The sequence below is a fragment of the Glossina fuscipes genome, unplaced genomic scaffold, assembly GCF_014805625.2.
Source record: "Glossina fuscipes isolate IAEA_lab_2018 unplaced genomic scaffold, Yale_Gfus_2 87, whole genome shotgun sequence".
Lineage (NCBI taxonomy): Eukaryota > Metazoa > Arthropoda > Insecta > Diptera > Glossinidae > Glossina > Glossina fuscipes.
This window is the reverse complement of record NW_023998441.1, coordinates 60,010-82,423: the sequence shown is the minus strand read 5'-3', so window position 1 is coordinate 82,423 and position 22,414 is coordinate 60,010. Positions and strand designations below refer to the sequence as shown.

At 34.2% G+C, this 22,414-nt stretch overlaps 2 pseudogenes; both read right to left on the bottom strand.

Moving 5' to 3' along the window:
* Positions 1–12,198: 12,198 nt before the first annotated feature.
* On the bottom strand, positions 12,199–12,911 carry LOC119638325 (annotated as a pseudogene).
* A 5,846-nt stretch (positions 12,912–18,757) lies between these two features.
* On the bottom strand, positions 18,758–20,152 carry LOC119638324 (annotated as a pseudogene).
* Positions 20,153–22,414: the final 2,262 nt, after the last annotated feature.

Below are 22,414 nucleotides of genomic sequence, written 5' to 3'. Positions count from 1 at the left end.
GTTATGCTTTACACTATGCATTATTTTATAAGCAATGAAACACGACCAAGGCAGGTGATTTATTTTCAATTTAAAATATATATTTCAAATTAATCGTTTGAGCTCTTTTTATGCCAACCACTGTAAGATGGAGGTATACTCATTTTGTTTTTTTCCATAACGAATGCAACACCCAGAAAGACTCTTCAGAGACGCTATAAATTACATATATTCTTGACCAGCGTGAAATTTTGAGATGATTTAGGCCTGTCTGTCCGTTTAGTTGGTGTGCGTTCTTGACGCTGGTCGCAAAAATGAAGATATCGACTTCAAATTCGGTAAAAACATGGAAAGTTTTTGCATGCAGGTTGGTGTTGAAAATGGGCCACATTGGTCATAGCAGAAGCACGCCACGGAGCGTAAACTGAACGCAATTTCTTTTTTTTAACAAAAATTTTTGAATTTTTGCTCATTACTCGGAAATTATTGGTTAGAAGCCCGAAATTTTCCACGTTTACTTTATGAAACGCTACTGTTTACGTCTACAAATGGGAACAATCGGCCATGGCCAGACAAAGTTACAAGTGATTAAATTGTCTCTTTTTCACTACAGTTTTATACCTATTTATAATAAAGCATACAAGACAGAATGTTTAAAACTACTTTGTAAATTTCTCGTATAGAGATATATTATCTGCCTAAAAATGGATTAATTTTAAACTGAATAAGATAGACATTGCGATTAATTTTTTCTTAACAATACAAGCGATATGGATGTTAAATAAAAGAACTTGGATAGTTGAATGCGTAAAGCATAGGATGGGTATGCGGGATTCAGCTCCCAACGAATATAACTTTCTTACTTGTTTTGTTTTACTCATTTTTCTCCAATTCATGCATCAGCCCAAACCTTATTTGCTTTTACATCAATTTTCTTATCGCTGATTTTCATATACTTGTAATTTACATTTACGTTGATTTCCTTCGTTCCATTTCTTTGTTTTTATTTACGTCAATTGTTTGATTCTCTTTCACAAAATAATTTAGTAAATCAGCTTTCCATTGTGCTTTCCAACTGAAAGTTATAAACCCGAAAAACAGATTACCGCGTCATTGTACTTCAATCCTAAGTAAAGTGAATACCGGAAAATTTTTTAACTTTATATGAGAACTGGCAAATTGGTTTTGTCCGTATACAAACAAATACAACAAGAAGAAAAAGGTGGAAGAATAAACAAAGACCATTTATTTTAACTTTAACAGCTGCTTCGGTTCATATTATTTTACAGAAAATGGTAAAAGAAACAAAGGCGATTTATTTATAATTTGTAAGATTGTTTGTTAAAAGTATATTAAAGAATAATTTTCAAATAAAGGATCTCCGATGACGTCATAAAATTTCTTTTGATTGTTTGTTTTAATTATTTGATTTCACACTACCTTTGCTATCATAGCTTTTGTGTTGATTTATTACTTCTTGCTATCATAGCATGCGCCGATTATCTCCATACATAAATTTGTTTACAACTACTTGCTCATTTAAATTGTGACAGTATAACCGAAGCTCCATTGTGGCCAATCTGCTTGGCACTAATTACATACGGTGTGGTGTTAACTAGTTTTCATTTCAGAGTTTCGACCACATACGAGGTGCGAGAAACGCTCTCTCAGAATTGGCAAAACAGGCTTGAGCAAAATGGCTGGCGTTTTGCATATTTATTGGTTGTTTAAAGCTGCATTTACAAAAGAAAACAGCTGCAAATTGGAAAAAAAAATTCCAAACAAAATTATTTACTTACAAACAGCTGAACCAGAAGAAAAATTTTAAATATGTGAAAAGCATGCAAATCAGTTTTGGTTTTGTTTCTTTTTACTGCAATTGTCTAATTAATATTCTTAATCCGTCAAATCTTGTAATTGTGCGTATCATCATTTTTTCCATATATCATCATATACTGTCGCTATCGTTGATAAAGCGCCACGGAGCAACAAATAATAAAAACTTATTAGTCTATTGGATATATTGTCCTGGCCTACTGCATTTTACCAAACAAAACAAAAAAAGTAAAGTAAAATGTTGTTAATACGTTTTTTGAAAATTAAAAACTAGTCTTTTATAGAAAGGTAGGATTGAGTTGCAATTATTACTTAAAATTTTTTTGTTTTCGTTTTATACGCGTTTAAAGCAGGGTATGTGTAAAAGTATAAAAGGATTGAATGTGTAAAGTGTAAGATTTACATTAAAATTTTTGTGATTTTCGTTTTGGTTCTTGCGATTAGCACTTGTGATCGCAATAGTAAATCTCTTTCGAGTCTTTATTTTCTTCCTTTGCTGTGAATAGCTTTTCTCTTGGCTTGTTTAACGTTGTTTCAGTGGTGTAGATTTTACGTGTAATTCAAGAGGAAATTTAAGAGAACATTTTTCTGATTTGCATTCTCTCTTTTTTTCGTGCTTCCGGTTTGGTTTTGCTTTCTCTTGTTCTTTTGCCCTCTTGTTACAGTGACAAGGTAACGGAGAAGTTTTATTAAATTTCTTAAATTTGTAGATAAACTTAGTGTAGTGGATTCTTTTGAATTTTTTTTTATTTTTTGTCCTAATAATTCACGTCAATCTTTTCGTTGACTTGACATGGAGTGCTTATATACGCCATGTCGCGCAAAAACTGGCCCGGAATCGGATAGATTCATTTCTTGTTGGCTCTGCGAAGGCTTTGGTCATGCAAAGTGTGCCGCTATTCTCGGCCGTGCTGCTGACGCAGTCGCTGACCCTTCCAAAGGCTTAAGATGGTGCTGGCAGCGGGACATTAATTTTTACAAACTTTTCACGGAGACGCAAAATGGTTTCTCGGAATTGAGTAGAAATCTCGGCTCCTTGTGGGAGAAGTTTGAGTTAATTAAGTCTAGGTTTGATGAGTGTCGTTTTATTGAGCATTCATCTTCTTCCCAATGGCTCCTTCTCAATCCAGGGCAGTCTCCTCTTTTAAAATACTGGTTCCGACTGAAAACAGTTGTTAAACAACCACTGTGGCCACTAGGATCCTTGATTAAAGAATCTATCCCTCGAGATCGTCCCCGTAATACCAAAGGAATAGTCTTATCGCGTTCAAAAAACTAAATGTTTCTTCAGGCCCATTATCTCTCATTTATCAAAATGTTAGGGGCCTTAATTCAAAAATTCGTTCTACTTTTCCAAATTCAATAAGCACGGAGTTTTTCTGTTTGGCCTTCACCGGCTACAAGCCGATGTTCATTCGTAGGAACCTTTTCACAATTCTTTCCAAGTCTTCAGAAAGGATCGAGTGGATCGCATTGGTGATGGTGTATTAATTGCCACATCTGCGTCAGTCTCGTCCAATTCAATAGAATTTCCCACTTCTCCTGACGTTGAATTTATCGCCATTAGCCGATAATGCCTAATAAACAGATATTTGTAACCTGCTCCTATATTCCCCCAAATTCTAATATCTCCATTTACAACAAACACGCTGCCCTCATTTGTAAAGTGGCCAAACGGTCTATCATCCATCAATGAGCATTTCCTTTCATCATAAGAATGGTTCGTTGATCTGCCTTAATGTGCCAAATCAAACTTTTTTATATAATGTTATGATTTTCATAAAATCAATATTGTATTGCTTTCACATATGAGGCTTGATTTCTCAGCCGAAAGTATTGAAAGCGTATTGTCATCGTTCTACAACACATTAAATCTAGCTATTGCTGCATCTGCTCCGATCAAGCAGTGCCGACCTCGAAGCAGGTGCCACCCCTGGTTTAATAAGAGAATTAAATATTACAAGAATAGATAGAACACGCTATTCAAAAAATATTCGAAAAGTGGCACTGCGCTCGACTATTTCGCTTACTCGGTGGCGAGGCATAGATTTAACTCCCTCAACCACCATTATTATTGCAGATACCTTCAGTTCATGAAATGCTCTCTGTTTGCTAATCCTAAATACTTTTTTAAATTTGTTAACTCAAAAAGAAAAATTTCCGCATATACCTCGCATGTTTCCTTTAACGGCTCTGATTCCTCGTTTGATTGCGAAATCTCAAATCTGTTCGCTGAGTACTTCCGTCGAAACTTTTCGACTGCTAATTCCGATTTATTCGCAAACTACCCATATCCTATAACTAACTTGGTTTCAATTCCTAACTTGGTCACTTCGGAAGATGACGTTTTTAACGTCTCTAACAAATAGTTGTGCGCCTGGACCTGATGGAATTCCATCATGTGTACTTAAATGTTGCTCTGTCGAGTGTGGTGTGATCGCAAAGATTTTTAACCTGTTCTTGAATTTAGGTGTTTTCCCTTCGTTTTGGAAGAGTAGTTTCCTTATTCCTATCCACAAGAGTGGAAGTAGACAATTTGTTGAGAACTACAAAGGCATAGCCAAGTTGAGTGTCTTGCCCAAGTTATTTGAGCGAATTGTGACTCAGCATTTGTCCTTTGCCATTAATTCGTATATTTCTCCGCACCAGCACGGCTTTCGGAAAGGGCGATCTACAGTCATCAACTTGTTAGAGTTTACCTGTCATGTTTTCAAGGCTTTTTCTAGTGGCTCTCGCATAGATGTGATATACACTGATTTAAGCAAAGCGTTTCATATGGTTAACCATAACTTACTTATCTTTAAACTCCAAGCCTCTGGCTTCCCTTTCTATTTAGTTCAATGGATAAGCTTTTATCTGCGCAAAAGATCTTTCAGGGTTTTGTCCAACTTTATCACCTCGGATGAATTCCCCGTTATGTCTGGCGTACCTCAAGGAAGTCCCTTAGGTCACATTTTATTTAGTTTATACATTAACGATCTTCCATCGGTGGTTAATTCAAGCCGGATCTTAATGTATGCGGATGACTGTTTTCCTCCTTCTCTGTTGAATCCCAATCACAACAGCTTCAAGGTGACTTGGATAATTTTGTTGCATGGTGCTCTGTGAATCTTCTGAAACTAAATCTGAGTAAATGTAAGAAGCTTTCTTTCTCAAGAAGAAACTCATTCATTACTCAGTATTTCATAGATTCGCATAAGTTGGAGGACGTCGATTCGATCATAGATTTAGGCGTTCTATTTGACCGTAGGTTACGTTTCAACTTGCATATTGAGCTCTCGATAAGCAAAGCTAGGCCAGCGCTTGGTTTTATAAAAAGGTGGTCCAAAGAGCTTGATGATCCCTACATTACGAAAAGGCTGTACATGTGTTTGGTTACACCCATACTCGAGTATGCCTCTGTTGTGTGGTCTCCTTCATATAGGTGCTATGTAGATTCAATTGAATCTGTTCAAAAGCAATATTTGCTGTTTGCCCTTAGAAATTTGGGTTGGGATCCGATTGCCTCTCTTCCTTCCTATGAAAATAGGTTGCTTCTGCTGTCCTCACCGTTTCTTTAGAAACGTAGGTTTGTTCTTAGCGTTTCCTTTATAATCAAAGTAATAAATGGTGCTATTGACTCGACTTTATCACTTGGTGAAATAAGCTTTAATGTCCCTAACCGCTTCTCTAGGCACTTTATCTTGGTTAAGCTTAGTCAGTGTAAATATAATTATGAGCTGTTTAATCTGCTCAGAGTAGTTTGCAAGAACCTAAGTGACGTCTATCACTTATTCTCGTTATCGGACTCTTTAAAGTCCATTAAAGCAATATTGCTTAATACGCGCGATTTACCTATGTCATACTTAAACTAGCTTTTATCCTTAAAAGTCGTTACGATTTGAAAATGAATTGTTGTTAAGTATTATCGGTTGCCAGGTTTTGCTTGAAGTGTCAATTGAACTCGACTGTTATTTGTTTAGTTGAGTTTCATGTATAAGTAGAATTAAAATAAATAAATAAATAAATAAATAAAATATTATATACTCTTTATAGGCACATTCGTATGTTAATATATTAATGCATTATCTAAACTGAAAATGAAATGATGCATATTAAAGTCCAAAATTCAATCTTATAGTTAATAGTTTTCTTAAGAAATGAAAACTGAAATTATATGAGTTATGTGAAATTATTATTATTATTATTATTCAATTTCTTTCGTCAAAAATTTTACATAATAACGTGTTTGCATGATTTTGTTATTGATTTTATCATTATAAACAAACAAACGTAAAATTTTCTCCGTATTTTCTCGAAATAAATTTCGAGTGACGGTTGCCATAATTTTCAACCAAACGACCCAATGTACGCCTTCAAAATGAGTGCTAGTTAATTAATGCCCCTATTTTTCCTCCGCAGCAACAGAGGCGAGTGCGGCTTATATTGTGTTCAAACTTGCAACCCTGTCTTATACATTAACTAATAGTTTGACAACATTATAATAACTGTACATTTAAATTAGAAAAGCACGTATCTTGTCGGCTATAAATTGTTCACAAGAAAAGTTATTTGACTGTAAAAAAATGGCTTCTTCTCATAAAAATCTTATTAAATTAGTAAGATCTCTGGTAATTGATAAAAAAACATACAAGTTTTTACTTAATGGTTATAAAAACGTTTATGAATACCTTATCGAGCGCGATATCCGCATAGAACTGCATAGGTGTTTGTTAAAAGAGACTGTAGTTATTATATTGTCTTTTCGCAAAGGCAAAACGTTCCACACGGATATTATATTGGATTCATAACGACGCGTTTATATTAAAGCTTACATACTAGAACCCTACGTATGTTTAAGTTTGGAAAATTATTCATATAAGTCGTATCCTCCCCATCCTTCATTTGGTGTATTCGCAAAAAAGGCCTTGAGAATATGGGTTGTTTTGTACGTGGACGATATTATCCAAATTATATGTAAAGGCTACGTGTGAGAATGACACCTTATTTATTATTCTCCGTGTTTTAGTAAAATTTACCACAAATTACAATTTTACAACCACACCCAACAAATGCATTAAAACGCGATTGCTTGCTTCTGCTACCGAGTTGTAAGTCAAATGCGTTCAATGTCAGCAAGCCTCATGCAGAACAGAAAATTTTGAAAGATCATACAAACTTGTTTGTTATTCGTTTATTGGAACGTTTGGCTGACAGCAAAATTTCCTGCTTAAAGCACTTGAACAATGGATTTTGGCTGTCTGCCTTTTATGAAGAATTACTTTTTATTGGTGTACTGATTTTTAACACATTACTTTGAAGGAATTTATGTTTTACTTCTTCCAGGTAATCACAGGTGTACGACGATATTTTGCAAACAAGAGGTTTCATTTAGTTTGGGATAGTAACATGGATATGGTTAAATATTTTAAAAGTTCCACTGTTCAGATGAAAACCAGCGCAGCTTTAAATAATATCCATGCAGAAATTTTAAAGATGAAACGCAGTGAAACGTCAACTCTCGCCGAAATGTTGCACAATTTTGATAATACTTGAGATGTGTCTTTCTATATCATTTATGTAAAATAACTGACTTTGTTTTAGGCTTTAAAATGTTATCAAATGTTTACCGGTAGATAATTTTGGTCTCCCCAAGTGCTTTGAATAAATTTTTTGATCAGTTTCCATCGATTTCTTTCAAGTTCACATAAAAAATCAGTCAATGGTAAAAGTAAATATGGTTTTATTAGCAAATGTAATTTCACAACAGGCAGAATATCGGAAATGGGATAAGTAGATTTATGTTTTAATAACAATAGAAAAGTTTAATTCGACAAGAAAGGCGTGGAGAGAAGATTTGATGTAGGCAAAATTATGCTAAAAAGCTATACCTCTCGAATCGAATGTTGAAAGCCTTCCTGTATAGGTGTATAGGTGTAGGCTCAGAATTTCGAAATTAAGAATAGCCATGGGTAAAAACCCTTAAAAAGCCTATACTAATTGTATTAACGACAAAGAATGCCGATTTCGAGTTACGGGGAATCAGATAGTTTATCAATCATATATATAAATATTTCTCAGCGCCATATGTCCAGCACATATGCATTCGAAATATTGTAAAACCGCGTTAACACGCAGAATTTGTTATGAAGTGACAAAGACCAAAATTGTTCACATGTTACAAATTTTTTGTTAAAACTAGAAATTCGTTAAAATTGGAACCAAATTTGTTAAAGGTTATACATAACCTAAATTCATTAAACTCTTTTCCTTAGTCACATCAAGACATCACATTTAAATAGATAATAAACAAGTATTTGTTTATTTTTTTACAATAAACAGGTATTTCTTTACGTTTTTGGACGAAATTAAATTTGTATTTGTGCAAAATTAAAGTATTAATTAATGAGCAATGGCATTATCACTCTCACTAATAACTGTTCACTAGCCAGTATCGCCAAACATTTTGAGCATTTTACGATCGTGAAATTTAATTTTGCAATGCCCAGAAGACCAGGGACCTCACAAAGTAAGTATATTCTTTCTATTAATATATTTTATATGTATATCTTATACATTATATAAATAATAATGATAATATCACAAGTTTAGGAACAATAGAAAAACCAATTCTAGTTCCAATTTTCAAATCAAAAATACTTTGGTCATTCAATTCAATTGCAATCAATGCGGCAATTACAAAATTTTTTTGGATAATATTAGGTTGCATATGGGGCTCGTTTACATTTCATTATGCATATGTACCTACGTTTATTTGTTCCAATTGTTTCTTGAAATGTATGCCAAATTTTTTTTTTCTTTTTTTTTGGAAAAGAAATCTCGTCTTCTTTCCATTTTTTCTTTTTTTAAATTTTTTTTGGAAGAGAAGTTCCAGTTGCACTTGTATATTAAAATTTTTCGTGTTATTACAGCGATTTACCATGAACTGCTAAGTTACGCTGATCGATAGTGTTCTTATACAACTTCAACAAAGCGTATCGTAGAACAACTCCAAGCCAAAACACGAGATGTGACATTTAAAGTTAAATAAGTAAATAAGAGTAACATTAGACTCTGCTTTACAACTCTCGTGACCCATTTAAGAAACACTACTTGATGAGTCTTCAAAAATAACATTACATTACATTCATTACACATTAACCGTTTGACTACCAAGCAGCGCGATCGCGCTGTTCAGATTTTATGTCGAGAAATACCAGACAGTTTTGAAAAAACACTGTCGAAAAATCCCAAGCAGCGCGATCGCGTTGTTTAGATTTTATGTCGAGCGATCGCGCTGCTTGGGTTTCTTCGACAGTGTTTTATCAAAATGTGCTGGTATGTCTCGACATAAAATTTAAGCAGCGCGTTTGCGCTGCTTGGGATTTTTCGACAGTGTTTTTTCAAAACCGTCTGGTACTCAAACGGTTAAATTAATTAACTCGTACCATCATTTTCATAAAAGATTTTCACTATGAAAAGTTGCTGCTATTAAGAATATTGGTTCTATTACCGTAGTGTTATCGGATACTACGAAATAACATCTGTTGAATGTAAACAAATCAATCGGTAGTATACGAGTTCGAAATATTTACTTAGACTAAAAATGTTTTATTATTTCTTTCTCTTTTATATACAAGCGGTACATCGCCCTACAAAGTGGGTTCGCGAATTACGAAAATATATTAAAGATTTGCAATTACAAGCAAGTCTTTTCTCACTTTTAACAAACACAAGATAGAAAGCATAAATATAAGTTCATTTTTTTAATTGATTTAATTGTATTTTAACAAAAGATTTTTAACGAAGATATAATTTTTGTTACTTTTTTTACTATTACTCTTTACAAATGTTTAAGACTGTTTAATAAGATTTTATATGCTTTCTATATTTAACTCCGCTATTTTTTCAAAGTGTTTACAAGTGTTTAAGACTATTCAATTGGGTATGATGGAGCAACATCAGAACAAGATTCTAAACGTGTCTGGTGGGCTTTGACAGAAAATTTCTTCAAAGTTCAAATGCAATATGAGCGCTTCCACTAACTATTAACTGAGACATATATGCTTGTCTGTATCATTATTACAGACTTCAAGAAAAACATACCACTCTCCCATCCCTTCATTATCATAAAACTTCTGACTTGTTAGGTGTATCTTTTCTATTATTATTTCCTTGTCGACTTTCCTTTTTCATCTTCATTACTTCGCCCAGCGACATAATAGTTTTGCACTTTGACGACATCGACATGGCAGATTAGCAAACAATTTATTTTAATCCATTTATAAAATAATTTTTGTGTTTGGGATTATATGAATATATAGATAAGAAAAAAAAAGGAAGTAAAAATTGAAAAGGCAGCAAAATGGGCGCTCTTTAAGCTTTATTGAGAAAAGATTGAGTCGACGGATGCCACATTTCGCCCATTTCCAAAGACTGCAATTTCAGCAATTCGTTTCGACTATCCTTTGCTTGCAGCAAGAAAACGCTTTGCTAAATGTTTAAAAAAAAATTGCATTACTATAAAAGTCGAAAGGTATTTATTTAAAAAAAAACCTTAATTTCTTTGCTTGTTAAAACATTCATTTTACCATAGATTATTGCATGCAAACCAAGGTCCTTCAACATCTTTATGGTATATGGAATTATTTTCATCGCCCCAACAGAATTCTACCGAGCCGTGGTTCTTAAATAAATTAACCTTAAATGAGGAATCAAGAAAAATTATGAAAACTTTTTATGTCTTTCTTTGGTTTATTGCTAATTCTCGAGTAGGATCTTTTAATAGGTCTTCCGGAGCAACTACGCCAAGCAATTCAATTCCATTGCCAACGAATTAAAAACTGCGGACTCTACACGATTGCCGTGCGTCGTTTTGATTGCGTTTTGCAAGCTAATGTGTTTAACACGACTGCTGCGTTGTGTGATTTGATCCGAAAAAATAATATTTTAAAGAAATTTTTCGCTTTATTAATTTTACAACTAATATTCAAACAGAAAGTACGTTTTAATTTGCACACTAAGCTCTCTTTAAGTAAAGCTAAGTACGCGCTTAGTTTCATCAAGAGGTGGTCCAAAAAGCTGAAGGATCCGTACATTACAAAAAGACTTAGTTAAACCAACACTTGAGTATGCTACTGTCGTGTGTTCAGTTCAAAAGCAATTCTTGCTTAGAAATTTGAATTGTAGATGTACGTGGAATCACTTATAGTTTTCTTAGTTCGAATTTTTCATGAATGTGTCTAAATGATCTACGTCGTATTTCAGGCAGGCAGAATAATACGAAAAAAAAGGATATGAACATTAAAGCAGAAATTGCCCGAAATGTTGTCGGGACTCCAAACAAAGTTGTAATATTTTTATATTGATTGGTTACCACAAAACTCGCCAGCCAACTGATGGTGCAGAATACAGCGACTGTGAAACCTTTAACATCTTGCGAAAAGACCTCAGCCATTGTCCCAAACCAAATGAAAACGCCACGACATATGAGCAAAAGCAAAACACCGGCATCCATGAAATGTGGCTGGCTGATTCGGCGTCTCGTTCCAATATGAAGAAAAAAGATTCATAAGATAAATTGCAGTGAAAGAAGCAATGAAATGCATAATCCCCACCAATAGCACTAAAATTTTTCGCAGACATTCCTCCCTTCGACTTGTCAAATATGTCCATAGTGTAAAACATAATAGTGCCACTAAACTGCCGAAATAGCATTAACAAAATTGTATAAAATAAAGCTCGAATGGTGGGAGGTTGTCGAATTTATTAAAGAAAGGTTCGATTGTTGAATGAATATTACAATTTACACAAAATCATGTTTAAGGTCATCGTGTTTACCTCTTTATCACGCAGCCTTTCCAAAGGCATGTGTGCTTTTTCTATCTTATCTTTCATCATTAAGTAAACGGGCGATTCAGGCAAAACGATAAAAAGTATTAATGAAACGCAAGGGAAAACTTCACATGCGACAATTGTATAAAATATCGATAGATAATATCCTTCCTTAAAAGAAAGCTAATTTTTTGTTTACCTTTGCTTGCTTTATTTCTACGTATACGTGCATCATGCGTTTTTAGTTATGTAGTGGCATTTTGCATCATAATTGTACACCGGATTATCAGGCCAATGAAGTACAAAAAGTTAAGAAGTACAAGCACGGACGCAAAAACAGTTTCACCGGACACCGCATCACCATCAAATTGGGAGGAAAACTATTGGATATTGTTACCTCGCGGGATATAGACTTTCGCGAAAATCAGACAGACACAAACTATAATAATATGTATGTATATATATATTTCTGTATTATTATTATTGTTATTATTATTATTATTATTATTTCTAAATATATGTAATTTCCAATAAAATTTCATAAGCCTTCAATGTCTTTGTAGTTGTCTACTAAACTTTCTTTTTCCTAAAATAGAAAAAAAATTATTTCATATAAGTATTGGAAATTCAAATTTACTTGATTAAAATATCGACAACGTTCTCGCAAGCTAACAGGCAGTCCTTATGCATTCCTTCTTGCTGCTCCCATTTTACGATATTCTCTTAATATCTCATAAACTCCTTTAGAGCGTAAATGCTGTCGAGATTTCCTAGTAGCACATAGCTGCAGTAAGCATTCTAAGAGCATTTTACGTAAAATGGGATCTTCTTCGCGTGTCTTTGTATCCGGCAAGTACTTGATTATTATAATATTTGATTATTTACCTTAACTCAGATAAGTTATTCAAAAAAATAGGTCCATTAGTTACCTGCAATTCCATCGGTAATAACTCAGTTTCTTCATCCGTAAATTCTTTAGGACCACATAGGGGACATTTAATATAACATCAGGTTCTCTTAAGATTATTTCGTGATATAAGGGATTGTTCGTACGTAGAGAATGGTAAAATTTTATTCAATAAATTGTATTTACTGCGACATAACAATTCTTGACCTCGATGAGTTTGTGTCAGATTAGAAAATATTTGTTCCAAGTAATCCAATTTTGCTTTGGTTTTATTGTATAGTAATTTAGCAAAAGCGTTCATCAGTTGCATCACTATTGCCGAATTTTCATCTGAAATATCTAAAGTTCCATAAGCTATAAATTCCTCACGTATCATGTTACTCAAAACCATGGACCATGAATCGGCAAAGTTTGAATTTTCATTGATTATATGGCGAATAGCTGACGTAATTAATTCGTAGCCCTGAAATTGTTGAATTGAATATGCAATAAAGAATATATCGTTACCGGATGAATTTCTCTACTGGCATTATATACTTTTATTCCTCCCGATTCATCGGAGGTAAATTGATTAAAGCTAACACAGCATCTTTAGCTAAAGCTAAGGATTCATCGGCAATGAAATAAAATAAAGATGTTAGTAGATCGTCTACATTTAAGGTAGCACATTTTCCTTCTTTCGTAACAGTCAAACCTACAAGGAAGCGAATTATCTCGGAGATGGAATCAGCATTTAAGGTTAATAACATTATAAACTTACTTTAACATTATATTAATGTTTATAATAATAGTATTTAATTACGAGTAACATATATAATATAAATAAAGCCCTGCTCATTAATGTAATATAGTATAAATACATAATATAAGTGTTTATAATGTAGGCATACATAAGATAAATAAACAAAAGTGATAATAATAATATTCGAATTATCTTCTAATTCCTTCGAACGATGACACATTCTGGACTGGTGGCTCCCTCCAATTTTTTCCGCTTAGCACCAATTGTATTACATATCCTAGTAGATTGCTTCGGTGATTTTCTCCGCTGCTGCCGGATCTTCCTGTACGGAAAGGATAAGAAAGGGTAAGCCTGCAACAACTCCTCCGTGAGTGTAACGAAGTTTTTGATTGTAAGCTGTCTCTCCACTGACAGTAAGTCCGCTTTCTCTGACTGTCACTTTATTTAGCGTCACTTTCTTTTCCTCTCAATTGGCGATGTTTATACGTCTGCGATGAAATAAATTAGCAAATTGTGTTAAAACAAGAAAATATCCATACGTTCGCTTCGATTTGGGGCCGGTGATAATTTTCCTATTGATCGCCGCTTTTACAGCGATCACAGCTGCTGGCGGTATCAACGAAATTGCTGAAGTTTAAAAGATTAAAAGATTGTCTTTAATTGTTTACACATGTTTGCGTCTATATCAATATCATCCACTTTCTGCACCGTTGATTGTCGACGCTTTTGGATGTATTTCGGACTACCAGGCGGCGTGAAAGAATCTGCTTCTTTCTCATTTGATCGTGAAGCAATCTGTATTATGAACACCGAACACAGAAATTGAAGACACTTTCAACTTTATCCAAAGCAGATTTTCTGTATTCTTATTAGTCATCGAAGTGTTTGGAGCGACTGCTATCTGCTGAATTCTTTTCCCCACAACGCGTATAATAACCCCAAGTAATATATCTGGCCTGCAGGGGTCTTCATAAAACTCTATAAAAGTCCTTCAGTTGTGACGATGTAGTTTTGATAACGCCGAGACGATCGCGATTTTCTAAATGCTGGTAGAGTATTGTGTAGGCCGAAGTTTCGGATTCATTTGCCGGTATTGAACGAATGATGATAATTTCTTTATTAGATCTTTTTTTAATTTTTGAGATGTAATCCCAAACTGTGTCGGGACCAATCCGTCCCACTACATCCAATTCATTCGGCATTAATTTGCTTAAATTTGTGCAGTTATCCAATATTAGTTGGGGAATTGTTTGAAATGAAGCCACACCAGACCACAAATTTGTATTGTATCGCATAATGTTGCCCTGGATATTTGGTGAATTAGCAGCGTTGAAACGTATGTAGGGATCGCGTGGCGGTGTGGGTATAGATACCATACTCGTAGGTTCTTGATCGCTTTCGTTTGTAAGTGTACAGGATAATTTCGTTAGTTGATTTTTTTGGAAAGAATCCTATTTGCCACTTGTGATGCATGAACCCGGCAAAGAAGTGGTTGAAGACTTGAAATTATTTTCTCGCTCCTTATCGCTTATTAAATTGGCTGCCTATTCAACGGTTTTTGTGGATTCCAGTATTTGATCAATTAAGCTAAATCCTCCCAAAGGCTTCGTAACATTTGCACAAGTGTGTTGATAGGTTTACGTTGGGGCCTGTTTTTCTGAAGTACTTACAATTGCCGTAGAGGAGGGATCCGATATCTGTTTTTATTTGTTGTGCTGCTAGATACTGGTCTGATCTTGCTGCTTTTTATCACTAAAGACCCTTTTGTCATGACTGTCGCCATTACTGCCGCGCTCTATATGGTCTCTGAACCGATCCTAGATAAACCTACCACGTCCCCTCTCCTCATTTTTTGTGTTTTATTAAATTATGAATTTCTTTCTCGGACTCGGAACCGGTCATTATCTGACTCAATGAGGTATAAATGCCCTGATGTGGTGGCGGTTCCATTGAGAGCATTGCGCCTATGTTGTGTATGTATTTTATAAAATACTGGGAATCGAAATATAGAAATGACAAAAAAAATCGATATTTATTTCTCCTCATAAAACTGTTTAATCGGATGACGATGGCGCTATCTCAGCATTGGCGATTGGTAATTTGACAGGCATCAGAGATACGCCGTCATCATCTGGACTGCCGCCAGGTGAATAAGGTTCATCAGCATCGTTCACAGTTTTACAGTTGCGGGCATAATATCGCAGAGAAGACGTACTAAATCTGTAAAATCCCACGGTGCGACAACTGATGGCCGCCTCTCTTTGCCCGGAATTTACAACTGGTCTCGTTCCTTTGTTGTAACTTGACTGTGATGGAAGTGTCGTAGCGCGGGTTGTGTTTTAATTTTTTATAGTGCGCTTCAAGAATGTGTACACAAACGTACACCAGTACGATTTTATAGACGCTTCGATCCGGTCGTCTCTTCGTGTATGCACTGTTTTTGGGTTTTTGTAGGGTTGCACGGTTTTGGGACTTTCTATCGCAAACCACGCCTTTTACGCCTTTTATGAATGCCGATCTCCTCGGCCATGGTTATATTTGAATCCGACAACCTCTCGCAGTGCCTCGATATCCGGCACTACGCTCTCAGCTTCCTCCTGGATTTTATGTTGATCTCCTACGGGTTGAAAGCGCCGATTTCTGTGCTTCCGCGCTGCCTCGTCGTACATATTACAGCTACTATTATGACTATTATATATATTATTATAACTATCGTAACAAGCAGAGCTTTGTAGACTAATTGGCGTCTGTTCCCCCGTCAGTTCCCCCGTCATTTGCTCTATGAGTTCCTCAGTCATTTGCTCTAACAGTTCCTCAGTCATTTCCTCTATCAGTTCCTCAGTCATTTGCTTAACTGCGGTAAAAATCGTTTGTCCATTACGTCCGTCTCGTCAAACCCTAGGAAATCGTTGTAATCTATCTCAATATTTATTCTTCTGTCTACTATCATTTGTTTCGCCATTCTGTCCACTGCGTGAGTCAGTCCTAATTTGTACGCGTACCACAAATGCGCGCACAATGTCGTTCGACCCTTTGACTTATCTAACTGTCTAAGCGCCGTTTTGATTGCATTTGCTTTGTATCGGACAACGTCTACGGTTAAAAGGTGGTTTGTCTTATCAGTAAGTCTGTCAGCCAACTCCCTACCAACTACTTCCCAACAAATTGGTCCCCCGTCAACACGCCACAATTCTGGGTACCTAAGCAATAGCTTGCTAATCAGTTCGCTAGGAATGTACGCCATATTAATTTACTGAATACAATAACAAATATAGAATAATATAAAATATAATATATATAAAATATTTTATTAATGTAAGCTGAAAAGAAAAAAAACCAAAAAATAGGAAAATTTGTTAACATGTCATTAATGGTGGTGTAAAAAAAAAAGTACAATTAAATAATTATCAAGTTAAATATAAATGAAACAACGATCAATTTTTTTTTAATTTTAATTTATTTATATAATAATTTTACATTTTTTGCATGATGAATTTAAATTTCAAATTAATAATAACTTATACACTAAATGTTATCCGTTTCATCCTTAGATGTTTTAGACGTTTTTTAGATGTCTTTAAATTTTTTGTGGATTTTTATTTTTTTTATCACTCTACGAAGCTGTTCTGCTTTAAACGAAACAGTTTGCAGCTATCATCAGCCTGAAAAGGTTCCTTTAAAGTAAACGATTTATTTTAAGTTTAGCTATTATTTGTCTAATTTATATTTATCTTACACTAATGTTGCATTGTGAGAAATGAAAAATATTTGAAATTTACTGAAATATGTGATTAAACGATTAACAGAAAAATAAGTTAGAAGAATGGAAGAAATGGTGAGAAAAGCCACATGTATCTCTTTTGGCAATAAACTGTGAAATTGTAAACTTTTAAATTGCAAATTGAATTCTATATAATTGCTTGCAAGACAAATACCAATAAGTCTGCAAAGCGTTCGCCGCAAAAGTTATGTAGTGATGACAAGTTTGACAATGTCCTCATAAGTTGTCCTTGTACCGTTCAAAGATATTGTTATTACTTGATGTTACGCCTGCGTCCGATATATAGTGAGAATGCCTTTTCTCTACCATAGCTCTACCCCTTGCCTAAAATGGCTGCTACTGCTACTTTTTCCACTTTATATTTATCTAGTACATACAAGACACTTCCTCGATTGTGTCTTGTTCATTTTAAGCCTAAAGTCATTTCTCAATCTCAGCAGATCCTTCATCATTTTTCATTCTTCCGAACTTGCCCATTTGGTTGCAGTCAAGAATCACATACTCTATTTTACTAAATTGAAGATAAAACCGGGGGGGAGTTGTGGGTAAAACATTGAAGTTCGCTGAATAGAATCCCCGAGCAATCAAGCCAAAATATTCTCGAATTAATCTTTCAAAATGTGAGAATATACCGCAGAAGGAAATTTCTTTTATTATTTGTAATGCGTGGTTCTCTCACAAACATTAATTTCTTTGCAAGTCAGCCTAATTTAAAATACTAAAAAAGGAATTCAAAATCGAATCATGTCGTTTATTCAAATAAAGAAAAGAAGGAGGTAAATTCAAATGAAGAACGTGACGTATTATTACAACTCTAAAAAGTTGAATAATGTTAAGGTGAAAAATTCACCGGATGGCGTCACACTTAACTACGGCATAGGTCGTTAATTTTTTTAATATTCCGCTTTTATCCTGCCTTTTCTGCCTGGCTACTGGAAGTTTTCGTAATCTATCCTATCTTTGACTTTAATTGTTGAGCTTCGCTACAAATGTCATGAATAAGCAAACAAGAAAAAAAAATTCTATATATAATAAAATAATCGAGACTGGGAATAAATATTCTTTTCAATTATTTTCTTTTAGTGTAGGATAATTAGCAGTAAGGATTATCAATTATCGAAATCTTGGGACGTCGATAGGTACAAAATCTTAAAATATATTAGAAGAAAATGCCTTAATGCTCTACCAGAGCAAATATTTATAGAAATTTTGTTTAGATGTATGTTTTCACATGAAGTTTTAAAACAAATAAATTTCCAAGCTATTCTAACCAAATGTTTCTTTGCCCTAAAATTAATATTGAAAGCTACTTCCCAGACGTGTTAATAGAGAATATTCCACAGTTGATTTTGCGTTCATTTCACTGCTTATAAACTATTTTAATTACCGCAGGTAGTCGTCCGCGTCCCTAAAAATCTCACAAGATAAAAAGGAGTAAATCATAGATACTATTAGGCTTAACGCCAAAAGTTGTTACGTTCAGAGGCTTGTTTTACCGGGCAACAAAGTAGAACAATTCGAATAAACAACTCTGAGTAATTCAAACAATAGGACAAAGTTTGTTCTTTTTGTTGGAAACTCTTCCATATTATTTAAAAACAAAGTCAAAATGTTACAAATTAATATAGATCACATTTAAAATAAAAAACAAACATTTCAGTGTTTTTTCTCAACAAACTACCCAATTAGAATAAATAATTCACCAGTCACCCTTAGGAATACGATAAGCTTCTTATCGCTTTGTCCGACTTCAACAACAGCTCCATAATATGGTACAATATAATAAGAGCCATCTAAGGGTCGTACAATTTGTAAGGCAATCAAAATAATATCGACTAATTGGCTAATAAAGACACCGCCCAATGTCCTGACTTTTAATAAACCTATGCCATAATAGCCCAAATAGAAACGATCCAAACCAAACATGCCCGTAAATACGGAAAGTAATAGAAAGGTATCCAAATGATAGCCATAGCCATTACTGAAGGTACAAAAATATATTACTCGTTTGAAAGGTGCTAGAAATAACCTACGGTCACTTACATGGCATATCATTTGTAAAAGTATTTTTACTGGCAATCTCACATTCAATATTTCAGCTGCGATGCACCAAATTCGACGATTATCATTACGATAATTATCACGACGCTGACGTTTATCGCGATTGGCTGGATTTGAATCTATAGCCTTTTTACCTTTTTCATTAATCTTTCGAACTTCTTCCTTGGCTTCTTCGCCATTTGAATCACTGTATAAAATATCATCGAACCAACCAAACTCCAAAGAGGGTAAAGTAAAGTTGGCTGGAAAAAAATATTTATAGTAAAAAATTTTAACATAGATTACAAGCTTAAACACTAATTTGGAAGTTATGCTTCTTCTGAGGCAAATAATAATATAGCTGAATAATAATTGCAGGAATATACAGGGTTCTATCAAGTGGAGATCCCAAAGAATGATTAGCAAATGCTATTGTTTAAAATGCGCCAAATATAGCGTTCCACAAAAACCTTCCTTTAAAGAGTAGAGCTATACTTTAAAAAAAGGATTTATGTGTGAAAGAATTTTTTTTGACATTTATATAAAAACTGTAGTAAACAAAAATTCATTTTTCAATTGTGAAAAGTTCTAAGATCGTATGTGAATTCTGAGAAAGAAACGAACAATCAGTTCATACATTTTAAACAACCCTCGCGAAAATCCATTGAAGAACTCAAGTTACGAAAAAAATAAACAACAGCGTAAATTATCACCAAACATGGATATAAAAGAAAAAATTTCAAATATTTTTAGCTTAAGAACCATTATATTACGTCGTTTCTTGAACAAATCCTTATGATAATTACCTTGAATATTATTAAGTGTTGATTCTTTCATTGCATAAACATGTCCGTCCTTTTCCTTTTTTTCAGCAAGGCGACGTTTTAATTCATCTTCATTGGGTAAAAAAACAACAGCAATTCGCTTGAAGTCGCCAAAACCTTTTATTTTACGTCGCTGAGCAGAGGCATATGTATTCGTCTATAATTTTATATATATACATTGCGTTGGGATTGAAATTTTTTTTTTTCCGGCAGAGTTGCATTGCAACATTTTCGAGAAAAACCCATTAAAACAACGTTATGGATTACATTGTCGGGTTGCTGTTGATTCATTTATGTATTACAGTTGAGTGCAGGGCGGTTTTGTTTTTATACATACGTACAATTCGATCAATCACATACCTTGATTTTTGTTCATTAAACGTTAGACAACAGTTGGCGCTTTCTTTCTATTTATCAATGTAACTTTTTGCACATCTTCTTATGAGGATCGAACATTTCATATTTTTTATCAGCATAAATTTTTATATCGACCAGCCAAGGTTGAATGTACAATAATTTCGTCATGTCGTTCGTAATGTTTGCAAAAGCGTCTGAACTGGTTTCGTATGATGGAACTGAAACTTCCCGTTGATATATATATATAACCATGTGAAAGCATTTTTTATTTACATATTTAATCAATCGCTCATGCGATGGGTTCCTACACGTGTATTAGCACTGCCGGTTAGATTATGAGAGGAGGAGGAAAAAGGAAATATTATTTGCCGATATTCGACTTGGATTTATCAAGAAAGAAGGGAACCGCTGCTAGAGTGATTAAAAGAACGGGAAGTCCAGTAGTGCATTGCGCGAGCTACGGCCAACTTCAGCGGGTAAGAAAGCTAACTCGTTAAAATATTTAATTTGCCGATGTTCAAGCCCATCAAACAGTTTTGGACATACTCTCGTGTCCCAAGAGTGTGTAAGCTTCGCTGCCCTATATAACTAATTTACTAACTGCTGAAAGTAGAAATTCTTAGGCCAGCTTGCAATAAAGTTACCGTCTTACGTCCAAGCTATTATGATAAGACGGCTCATAACTATATTTAAAAATTCCCAATAATTTCACATTTGAAGCATATTGATTATGCGAATACTCGCAAATTGCAGATGCCACCTTTCAAAATCAATGAAAACGTGAAGAACGTGGGTTTGGGGCCTGAATCGCGTTAACCACATTCACTTGGCTAGGGTTGCAACTTCTCCCAAGGGAGCAGATTTCGTCCCGTTAAATATTAAGGAAAACATTAGCCGACCTACTGCAAAAACTGTGAAAACAATGAAATCTATATTTAATTTTTTTTCCTAAACACCGTCTAATCCCATCAAATTTTTAATTTTGATATATTTTCCTAAGGTGGTGGATATCGCCTCAATATAACATATAGCTTTCTCTTAGTCCTTTTTTATTTATACGACAGTTTTTAAGTTAAATTAATTTTATGGTATTTCATTCTACTTACAATTGGCCGCTCTAATATATATCTTTTTTTTTATTAGTCAACTGCTCTTTTCAAATTTTTCGTTTTCTATATTAGATTTACCTACCTTTTTATTTCAAAACGGGAGCAAGCCTTACATACTAATTTTACCTGTTAAAATGTTGCAGTCTCTTATTTTACGACTGTTGAGGCTAGGGTTTGATGCACTTTAATGCAAATGCTAATATATATATATATATAGATATATATAGATATATATATATATATACATGTGTATTTTTCTTTTTTTTAAAAGCCCGTGCACACTCTAAAATGTGATTGGTGATGGTTTTTACCTGGTCAAGTATGAAATTATGTCGACGCTTGACAGCTATATCCTCAAGGGAAGTTAAAATATTAAAACATAGTTCGTGAACACGATCAAACCGTCCTTTATGCACAGTTTTTCGAGGCACTCCGTCCACCTATAAAAGATTAGATAAGGGAAATATTGATGATGTGCGCAAAACTAATTATGCAGCCCGCGGAGTTTGAAGAATAGTGAAACCAGACAAGGAAATCATATACCAGACTTGACAAAATCTTTGAGACCCGAAACCCACATTTTGTTAAATGATTGCTCGTCAGCGATTTTGCATTGAACTTTTAGCCACGAAATATTTATACTAGGTTTTACATCAGTAGTTGTAATAAAAGCCGTCGTTTACAATCTTTACTCTATTACTCATCGCTATTTTTATGTGAAATTTCTGTTGGTCTTCGCAAATATTTGCATTAAGTTTCGCTTACATCCAAATCAAACCCATTTTTAAATTCAATCGTTGTCCATTATGTAAAGTTTCTTAATTTCAACTTTTAAATTCATGAACATTATATCGACTCACGATCTTCCCATGATCGTTAGTGTATATACGTTCTAAGCGGCTTAGTTCCGGCTTTTAAAGACCGATCAAAAAATTCAGTATGTGCCCTCGGTGATGTATATAATAGAGTGTAAATACATTTCTCTTTCCATATATATTCATACAAGTGCTTTGCTTGAAATATAAT